The following is a 10,511-nucleotide window of genomic DNA, read 5'->3' on the forward strand; positions in this document are numbered from 1 at the left end:
AGATTTACCTATGAATTCTGGCTCGAGAGTTGTAATATATGAGATATGGGTTTTATTATGGTAAGAAGTAGGTGAAGATGATCGATAATTAAAAGTTTTGTTTGAGGGTATAATTTCTGAATTTTGAGAGTTTGAGTTGGTAATGGCTTCGATGTAAGTGGTTGGAGGAGTGGATGACTCCTCAATTTTGATAGGGGAAGAGTTGATTGTTAAGGCAGAAGTCCTTGAAGGGATAGAAGATCCCAAAATTTAACATTTATTTGATAATGGCAATGTTTGAGGAGTTTTCCCTTTTCGATCTTCCATTACCAGTGATGATTCTCCTTTGAGAAATTGATACGCTTGAGAGTACGATGCTTTGGTTTGTGGAGGTGTTGATCGTTGTTGTTGAGATCACGATCATGCTTTTCTTCTTTCTTGCAAGTGGAATTCATTCTTTCTTTTCTTTCTCTCTTTCACTCTCTTCTTTAGTCTTGCCTTGAAGAAATTCTTGAGTGAGGTAATCAGGAAGGGAGTTTGCACTTCTTTTTATAGCTTCAATTTTGAAATCAAAACAAGAAAGTATTGCTTGCCATCTGGCAAAAATTTGTCGAGAAACCAAGTTTTTAACATCCTTTTGTAAAACATTGTAGCTGCTTTGCAATCCACACGTATTAAAAACAACTTTTGTTGATTAAATCACTTTGGAATTTATTGGCACGTAAAACGATTGATAAAATATCTTTTTTGATGGTTGAATAATTTTTTGAGATCCTAGCCAGATACCCGAATGATATCTAACTAATTGTTCGCTACCATTGATGGAATGTTTGAGAATGCCTTCATATCCTATATCTGATGCATCTGTTTCTACCATGAGTGATACATGTGGATTGATGATGGATAAACATAGAAGAATTTTGACTAGACATTTGATGGTTTTAATGATGCATGTATGTTGATGATTCCATGGAGGGGGATTTTTTCTAAATCTTTGATATAGAGGTTCACATGTTTGTCTTATATTTGGAATAAAGTCTCATATATAATTTAAGCAACCTAAGAATCTTTATAGTTGATTTTTATTGGTGATTTCATCTGGAAAATTGTTAGCAAATTCTATTCATCTTTGAATTGGTTTTATTTTTCCTTGGAAAATATCGTATCCTAAGAACCTTATGTTTTGTTGAAATAATTTTATTTTGGGTAAATAAACAACTAAACTATTTTGTTTAATTATTTTGTGAAATATTTTTAAATGTTTAAAATGTTGTTCGATGGATTGTGAAAAGATTAAAACATCATCAATATAGACAATTGTGAATTCTTGATATGGATTAAAAATGTCATTCATAATATTTTGAAATTCAGAAGGGGCATGTTTTAGTCCGAATGGCATTACATTCCATTCGTATTGTCCAAATGGAACATTGAATGTCGTTTTATATTTATCTTTCTCAGCAATTTGTATTTGCCAAAATCTAGGTTTCATACCAAATTTTGAGAAGATTAAAGCATTTTGTATTTGGTTAATTAGATCTTTTTTGTTTGGTATGGGGTAACGTATCCATTCTAGAACAGAGTTTAAGGGTTTGTAATTGATTTCAAGACGAGGTACTCCTCGTTCAATTTCTGTTTGATTATTTACATAAAAAGTAGCACAACTCCACGGAGATTTGCTAGGTCATATAAGTCCCTTTTCTAGAAGTTCTTGAATTTCTTGATGACAATGTTTTAATAATTCAACATTCATTTGTATAGGTCTTGCTTTTGTAGGAATTTTTTATTCATGAAAATTTTTAATATATGGTAGGCTAACGATGTGTTTCTTTCTTTCCCAAAAAGCATTAGGAATTGTGGCACATATATCTTTTTCAATTAATTCTTTTAAGTGATTAATTTGATTTTGAATATAAGGGTCATCTAATTGTTTTTCGATTCTTTTATGATCTATTTCTTCCTTTAGAAATTGCATTTGTTGTGTCTTTCTTTTAATGGAATTAATAGTTTTAAATATTGAGGAATTTTGAATAGGATTTATTAATTTAGTAGATATTGGATTTACAAATTTGAAAGTAATGTTTTGATTTAAGATTTTTGAATTTATTCCTTTCTCATTTATTGAGAATGGATAAAGTTGAGATAGGAATGGGGTTCCTAATATTATTTCTTCATCTAAGTCTTTAACTAATATGAAGGTATTTTTGAAACAATATCTTTGATTGCATATATATGCATTTGAAAGTTTGTAACAAATTTTTAATCATTGACCATTGGCACCATGTTTTTCGGAGGTTTTTTCAAAGTATTTGGTAGGTATTAAGCCTTCTCGTATACAGTTTTGATCTGCTCCTAAGTCTATTAAAACCTTAGAAGTTAAATGGTATTCCTTGTTTATGACAAGATCAATAATAGAGTACCATTTTTGTATTTGATCTTTATTAATAAGATTAATAAACGATTCATGTGAAATTTTATCGGCTTTGTTATCAATTTCTTTGTTTTCAGGATTTTCAGAAGTGAAAAGTTGATCAATTATTTGTTGAGTTTGAAGTGATAAGAGTTCGAATTTTATTTGAGAATTTTCTTTTTTAATGTAAAAATTTCATCCTTTATTGTATTTATTTCTCTTTGAAGGTCGGGAATAGTTACTGGTTTTGTTTTTGGTTCAAAGCGAGAAATTATCTCTTTAAGATTGTAATGTTGGAAACTTTGTTGTTGAGGTTCTACTATAATAAGATCTTTAAGTTTTTCAAAATATTATTTTTTTAATTTCGGGGCCCTGATTATCACTAGAAGGATATTAATATTTTAGAATCAGAATTATTAGTATTTTCTTAAATTTCAAAAATTTGTTCGTAGGAGGATTCTTTATTAAATCTTCATCTATTTCTAAACTATTAATTTTTCCTTTCATAGGACAATTTGGAGCTATGTGTCACTTTTGTCAACATTTATAACAAGTAATTTCTTTTCTGGTAGTAGTTTTGTAATTTTTAAATCTTCTTTTTGCTTTATAAGTTTGTTTATTTTGGTTATTTTAAAAATATCCTTGGGTTCTATAAGGTTTTCTATAAAATTTCTTTTTAAATTGCTTGGGTTGTTTTCGTGCTGAGGGAGCTTGTATTTTTTCATAACCATATTGAGCACAAAAAGATCCAAGTTCCTGTTTTTGCTTATGAAATTCATTTTTCATTTTTGCTGGCAATTTAAGCTATGTGCATAAAGCTAAAACTTCATTGTTTATCAAGTAATTAATTAGCCATAGGTTATATTATCAAAACGAATTGTACCGTGATAAGTTTGCCTTATTGTTTGGCGTACTTTTTCAGCAAATAATTTTGGCAAGCCTGAGAGGAATCTTTCTTTCCAAAATTGATTCTTGCAGTCTGTGCGTGTGTAGACTTTACTCAAGAAAACATCTTTATACCATATGAAATCTTGAAGTTTTGGACAGGTAAGGTTGGAAAGAATTTCAGAATTTCGTTCTTGGAACTGAACGGGTTCTCCTATAAAGTTTTTGGTAATAGTGTAAATTAAAGTTACAAGGTTGTCTTGTTTTTGACTTATTCCTGAAACACTTGGTTCAACTTTAATGGCAGTTAGTATACTTGTTTTATCATTTGAAGATACACAATTATCCCACCATCCTTTTAAATTGCCACTGAAAACGGAAATTAGCGTTTGAGCAATTTTGTGGTCTGTATTTTTATGTATTTTGTAAGCAGTGGCTGCTAAGTTCATTTCATGCATTAAATTTAAAATTTGATGTTCACTCATGTCATCTATGTTCCATTCATAGATGTCATTTCCTGTATATTGAGCCTGGGTTAATTGATGTCTCTCTTCATATTGCATGTCAGGGAGACATGGTCTGGAATAATAGTTTCTAAATTTTGGATACCTAGAATTTGTTATCTTTTGAAGAGTGAGGTTATGAAATTGTTCTTTCAGGTTATTTTGTAAATCATCATGATTATCTTTTATTTCATGTATGTCAGGAGGATTATGACCAGAAATTTCAATTATAGTATTAATTTTTTACGTTGATGTATTAAGTTTTTTTATGGAATTTAAATTCATGTTTTGTAATTGAAGGTTAATTTTGTCTAAAGTATTATTAGATTCTTTACCTAAAAAATTAATTTATTTTAAATCTTTATCTGATATTTCGAAAGGTTTAAACAATGGTTTTGTCTTATCGATTAGTCGAAGTTGTGATTTTATAGGATAATGTTGAGATTCAAGTTTGGATTCTATTCTTTCTACTTGGTTGGATATTGTATGTAAAATTTTATTAGAATAATTATTCTGTAATTGTATATTTTTAATATCTTTTAATGTTAGTACTTTTGTTCCAATTTCAGGTACATTTGTCATTTTGAAAGGTGAAGCTATTACTTCTTGATCATTATTATTTTCAAATTTAATTTCTTCTAAGGGAGGATGTGGAGAAGTTATACATGTTTTAAGATTTGTAGTTTCCCATGTGGGAGAAAGGTATTAGTATAGTTTGATATGAAGAAGATGTAAGGTTTTGATAATAGGTTCTATATTTCATCCAATGGAAGAAATATATATTTAATTTAAGTTTTTCCATTGTTTCGTAATATTCATCACGAATCTCACTTTGTTCAGTTTTGGTAAAGGATTCAATAAATTTATTCCTTAAGAGTTTATTTTTGTCAGACCAAAACTCTTTATCTAATTCTATTTTGTTAATTGTAAAGAGTTTGAAAATAACATTTAACTGGTTAATGTTTTACACATCAGAATGAGTTGGGGATAAGGTTGATTCCTTATCTTTTGTATAAAAAGATTGTGGTATTGTATTATTAAACCGTGCTCCTTGAAAATTTATAGAAGTATTTGGTTAAGGAGGTTAATACGTAGTAGAAAATCTAGGAGGTTCATATCTTGAAGATTGAAATTGTATTTCTATACTCCCGTCTTCATTTTAAATAATATAGGTTAATTTTGGATCTTCAATTGAAGGTTTAAAAGCGTCTTCTAAATTCCATATAGGATTATGAATAATTTGATTCCAAGATAGAATTTTCGGAGTAAAAGTATTTGAGTATTCTGTATTGGCTTCCATTAGGAGGGTTTGGTTTTTAGGAGAAGTCTTAAGAGTTTTGGGGGATAAATTTGTATGCATTAGTTTATAATGTATCCGAAATATTCCTACAATAGATTCAGTTTGTGGTTCCCAATCCAGGTCTTGAATTTTAATATCAAGCCTTAAAGATCTAAGTATATTTGGATCACTTAATGAAACTGAAAAGTTTGGATAACAATTGAAATAGACTAGTCCTCGTTCTAAATTTGATTCGACTATAGAAAGTATTGAGTTTAAAAAGTTTCTATGTCTTTTATCACGTAACAATAATAGAATTGGAGTATCTAATCTTATTTTATAAAGTGGTTTACGGCAATTTGAACTAATCCTATATGAAGAAATTTATATTTTTCTTGGTGTTAATAATTGATTGTCTTGAAAATAAACAAAGAGTTTCGGAGAGTAATTAGAATGTTATTAAGATAAAGACTTAATGACAATTTAATGCTAATGCAATTGGATTAACACACTCTACCGATAAATGACTAGGCTCTGATACCATTAATTGCATGATGCATGGAAGAAATGGAAGAAATGGATACGTGATGATTAATTGGATGATGCATGGAAGAAATTGAAGAAATGGACACGTGATGTGTATGTGGCATGAAGAATATGGAGTAAGTGGAGTCGGTGGAAGGATGCATGGCTGACACGTGGCAAAGAGAGAGGAAATGGAAAATGGAATGGAAAATTATGATTATGGAATGGAAAATTATGATATTTTATGGATATGGAAAATTATGATTATGGAATGGAAAATTATTATATTTTATGGACTGGAAAATTATGATGTTGGAATAGAATGAGTATGTTGGCCTTTCCAGGTTAGTCCCTCAGGTCGGTACTAAGGAATGAGGTAAAGGTTTAATATAATATGTGATTGAAATAATGATGAAAAGTTTGTGTAAATTGAAAGTTAATAAAACAAGACTAAATTAATTGTTGAAATTGATAAAAAAAGATTGACGTAGGAAATATGAACTTACTTGAATTGTTTGGGAGAAATGAAGAATTCTTTATTTTTCAATACAAGGTACAAGTTCTCTAGATTTTCTCTCTCAAGGCAAAGTAAAAGATGCGGAAGAAAAAACTTGTGTCCCTAAATTCGTACTAATCCTCCTTTATAGAGATAGAAAGCTTATCATGCATTACATTGGGTGGACATGTTATAGGACACGACACCTAAAATCTAAAAACCAAACATTTGTACAATACGTTGAGACTTAAGTTTGACACGCGTACAATGTTTTGTCAATTGGATTTTGTCGTCAACTTATTTGATTGATTTGGTGTGTGGATGTGACGTGTAAAATTTGCAAATTCGTTGTCATCATCTTCTTCTTGAATGTTTGATGTATTTTCTTCTTGGTTGGTAGTGGATGGAGATGAAATCTGTGAAGAATAATATTGAGCTCTTCCTCATTTGATACTTGTACCATTGCAGCCATCAGTCTTGATTTTTTGGTAAAAAAATTACTGATTCTTTTGTAGGTTTGGCTTCATATTGTGGGGATAGATGGAAAACCATTTTTCCACCACATTTTTTGAAGCAATAGCTGTGTTGAATTTGTCCCACCACTTGATTCGATATGATCGAGATAGGCGGGAGATGTCATTTGATTCTATAACAGAATAATTCTAGCAAAAGATCCATGCTAGATGAAAGTAATTTGAAAAACGTAGAGTTAAGTCAAAAGAATTTGAGAAAATATTATTTGAAAAGTATTTAAAACTTTCAAAAATTGGGTATGGTAGGATAGCCTCAATAAAGCCAAATATGTCTCACCAATCATTAAACCATAATGGAAAATTTTGAATACATGTTTTGTCAAACATTATGAACCAAGAATGATTAAAATTGTTTAATCAAAATATATTGTACCAAGCATTTTGATAACCGATTTAGGAATAAGTTTGTGGAGAGAATTGGTGAGAAAATCTTTTTTCGGTATAAATACTTTGATTCCATTTTGTTGGAGTTAGAACACGAAAAATTCTAACTTTTGAAAAGGCAATTCTATTGGGGTCGTCTTTATTCTTGTTATGGGTGATTTCAATTGAGTTGGTATCAACAAGAATAAATTCATAGAATAAACGAGTTTTTTTTTTATGGTTTGGAATAAAATGGAAATTTGACGGAAATGTTTTATGAATTGTTTCAAGCATAGATTTACCTATGAATTCTGGCTCAAGAGTTGTAATATATGAGGTTTGAGTTTTATTATGGTAAGAATAGATGAAGATGATCGATAATTAAAAGTTTTGTTTGAAGGTATAATTTCTGAATTTTGAGAGTTTGAGTTTGTAATGGCTTGGATGTAAATGGTTGGAGAAGTGGATGACTCCTCAATTTTGATAGAGGAAGAGTTGATTGTTAAGGCAGAAGACCTTGAAGGGATGGAAGATCCCAAAATTTGAAATTTATTTGATAACGGCAATGCTTGAGGAGTTTTCCCTTTTCGATCCTCCATTACTCGTGATGATTCTCCTTTGATAAATTGATACGCTTGAGAGTACGATGTTTTGGTTTGTGGAGATGTTGATCGTCGTTGTTGTTGTTCTTGATCACAATGATGCTTTTCTTCTTTTTTGCAAGTGGAATTCATTCGTTCTTTTATTTCTTTCTTTAATTGTCTTCTTTGTCTTGCCTTGAAGAAATTCTCGGGTGGGGTAATCAGAAAGGGAGTTTGCATTTCCTTTTATAGCTTCAATTTTGAAATCAAAACAAGAAAATATTGCTTGTTGTCTGGCAAAAATTTGTTGAGAAACCAGATTCTTAACATCCTTTTATAAAACATCTGTAGCTGCTTTGCAATCCACGTGTATTAAAAAACTTTTGTTGATTAAATCACTTTGGAATTTGTTGGTACATAAAACGATTGATAAAATCTCTTTTTTTATGGTTGAATAATTTTTTGAGATCCTAGCCAGATACCTTAATGATATCTAACTAGTTGCTCGTTACCACTGATGGATTGTTTGAGAATACCTCCATATCCTATATCTTATGTATCTGTTTCTACAATAAGTGATGCATGTGGATTGATGACAGATAAACCTGGAAGACTCTTGACTAGACCTTTGATAGTTTTAATGATGCATGTATGTTGATGATTCCATGGAGGGGGTTTTTTTCTAAGTCTTTGATATAGAGGTTCACATGTTTGTCTTAAATTTGGAATAAAGTCTGATATATAATTTAAGCAACCTAAGTTTTTCGATTCTTCTATAACGTTTTTACTTTTTTAGAAATTGTATTTGTTGTGTCTTTCTTTTAATGGAATTAATAGTTTTAAATATTGAGGAATTTTGAATTGAATTTATTAATTTGGTAGATATTGGGTTTACAAATTTGAAAGTAATGTTTTGATTTAAGATTATTGAATTTATTCCTTTCTCATTTATTGAAAATGGATAAAGTTAAGACAGGAATGGAGTTTCTAATATTATTTCTTCATCTAAGTCTTTATCTAATATGAAGGAATTATTCTTCATATATGTGCATTTGAAAGTTTGTAACGAATTTTTAATCGTTGACCATTGGTACCATGTAATTTTTCGGAGGTTTTTTTCAAAATATTTGGTAGGTATTAAGCTTTCTCGTATACAGTTTTGATCCGCTCCTGAGTCTATTAAAACCTTAGAGTTAAATGGTATTCCTTGTTTATGACAAGATCAATAATAGAGTATCATTTTCGTATTTGAACTTTATTAATAAGATTGATAAACTATTCATGTGAAATTTTATTGGCTTTGTTATCAATTTCTATATTTTCAGGATTTTCAAAAGTGGAAGGTTGATCAATTATTTGTTGAGTTTGAAGTGATAAGAGTTCCAATTTTATTTGAGAATTTTCTTTTTTAATGTAAGAAATTTCTTCCTTTATTGTGTTTATATGAGTAATTTGATTCCTAGATAGCATTTTTGGAGTAAAAGTATTTGAGTATTCCATATTGGCTTCCATTAGGAGGGTTTGGTCTTTGGGACAAGTCTTAAGAGCTTTGGGGGCTAAATTTGTATGCATTAGTTTATAATTTATCCGAAATATTCCTACAATAGATTCAGTTTGTAATTCCCAATCCATATTTTGAATTTTAATATCAAGCCTTAAAGATTTAAGTATATTTGGATCACTTAATTAAACTGAAAAGTTTGGATAACAATTGAAATAGACTGGTCCTCGTTCTAAATTTGATTCCACTATAGAAAGTAATGAGTTTGAAAAGTTTCTATGTCTTTTATCACGTAACAATAATAGAATTGGAGTATCTAATACTATTTTATAAAGTGGTTTTATGGAAATTTGAACTAATCCTATATGAAAAAATTTATATTTTTCTTGGTGTTGAATAATTGATTGTCTTGAAAATAAACAAAGAATTTCTAAGAGTTTATTGATTGGGACTAATTGTTCTGTGTTTTTTATTCTATAATCTTGAAGAAAATCAAATTTTCCTATTTGATAGATTGTTTTAATATTTATTTTTGGTATATTCCAATTATGGAGGTTTTTCTCTATTTTTTCTATTTGAAGCTCTTGACTATTCACTATAGAGGGTTGAGAATCATTTGAATAATCTTCAATTAATTTTTATTTTTTCATAATATGGGCTTTAGAGAGCATTTTTCCAATTAACTTAGACATTAAAATTTTTAAGGCTTAAAGTCTTAGTAGAATTCTAGTTATCTATTATGACAAATAATCAAGAGGCTGAAAATTCTACAACACTGGAACACCGAGCTTATCAACGATCTTACGATTCTACTGCCGGGAACACAAGGCTTACCAAAGTGTTATCAAATAGAATTATCCAGCAAACTTGATTATTACCACAAAGGATAATTAGAATGTTATTAAGACAAGGACTTAATGACAATTTAATGCTAATTTAATTGGACTATCACACTCTACCGATAAATGACTAGGTTCTGATACCATTGTGTCACACCCCACTCCAGATTACCCTCTTAATCTGGATGGAATGGTGACTGCAGCAGTTAGCAACCCTTTTGCTAGCACTTACTGCCTATCTAACCTGTTAAATTTTGCTCAAACCCTGAATACATACATATCATCAATATACCAACATATTAACTCGGAACTTAACACATTTACATTACAGGGTTTTGCAGCATTGTTCATACATGAATATTACAACTTAATGAGCCCCATTTAGAATACTAGTCACTAGACTGACACATGTGTACTAACTAATACAGGTCTTCAGTTACACTTCCTTCAATCTGTTTCTTTGAGTGGCAGAGCAGCAGCAGAAAAGTATTTTGGGAACTGATCGCTACCTGAAAAAGAAAAACATTTGAAAACGTGAGCTAGAAGCCCAGTGAGTGACTTAACAAAAACATAAATCTCATGCTCTAATTAAAAGCTTGAAAACATAATACTGTAAT

This window comes from Benincasa hispida, chromosome 5, assembly GCF_009727055.1.
Source record: "Benincasa hispida cultivar B227 chromosome 5, ASM972705v1, whole genome shotgun sequence".
NCBI lineage: Eukaryota > Viridiplantae > Streptophyta > Magnoliopsida > Cucurbitales > Cucurbitaceae > Benincasa > Benincasa hispida.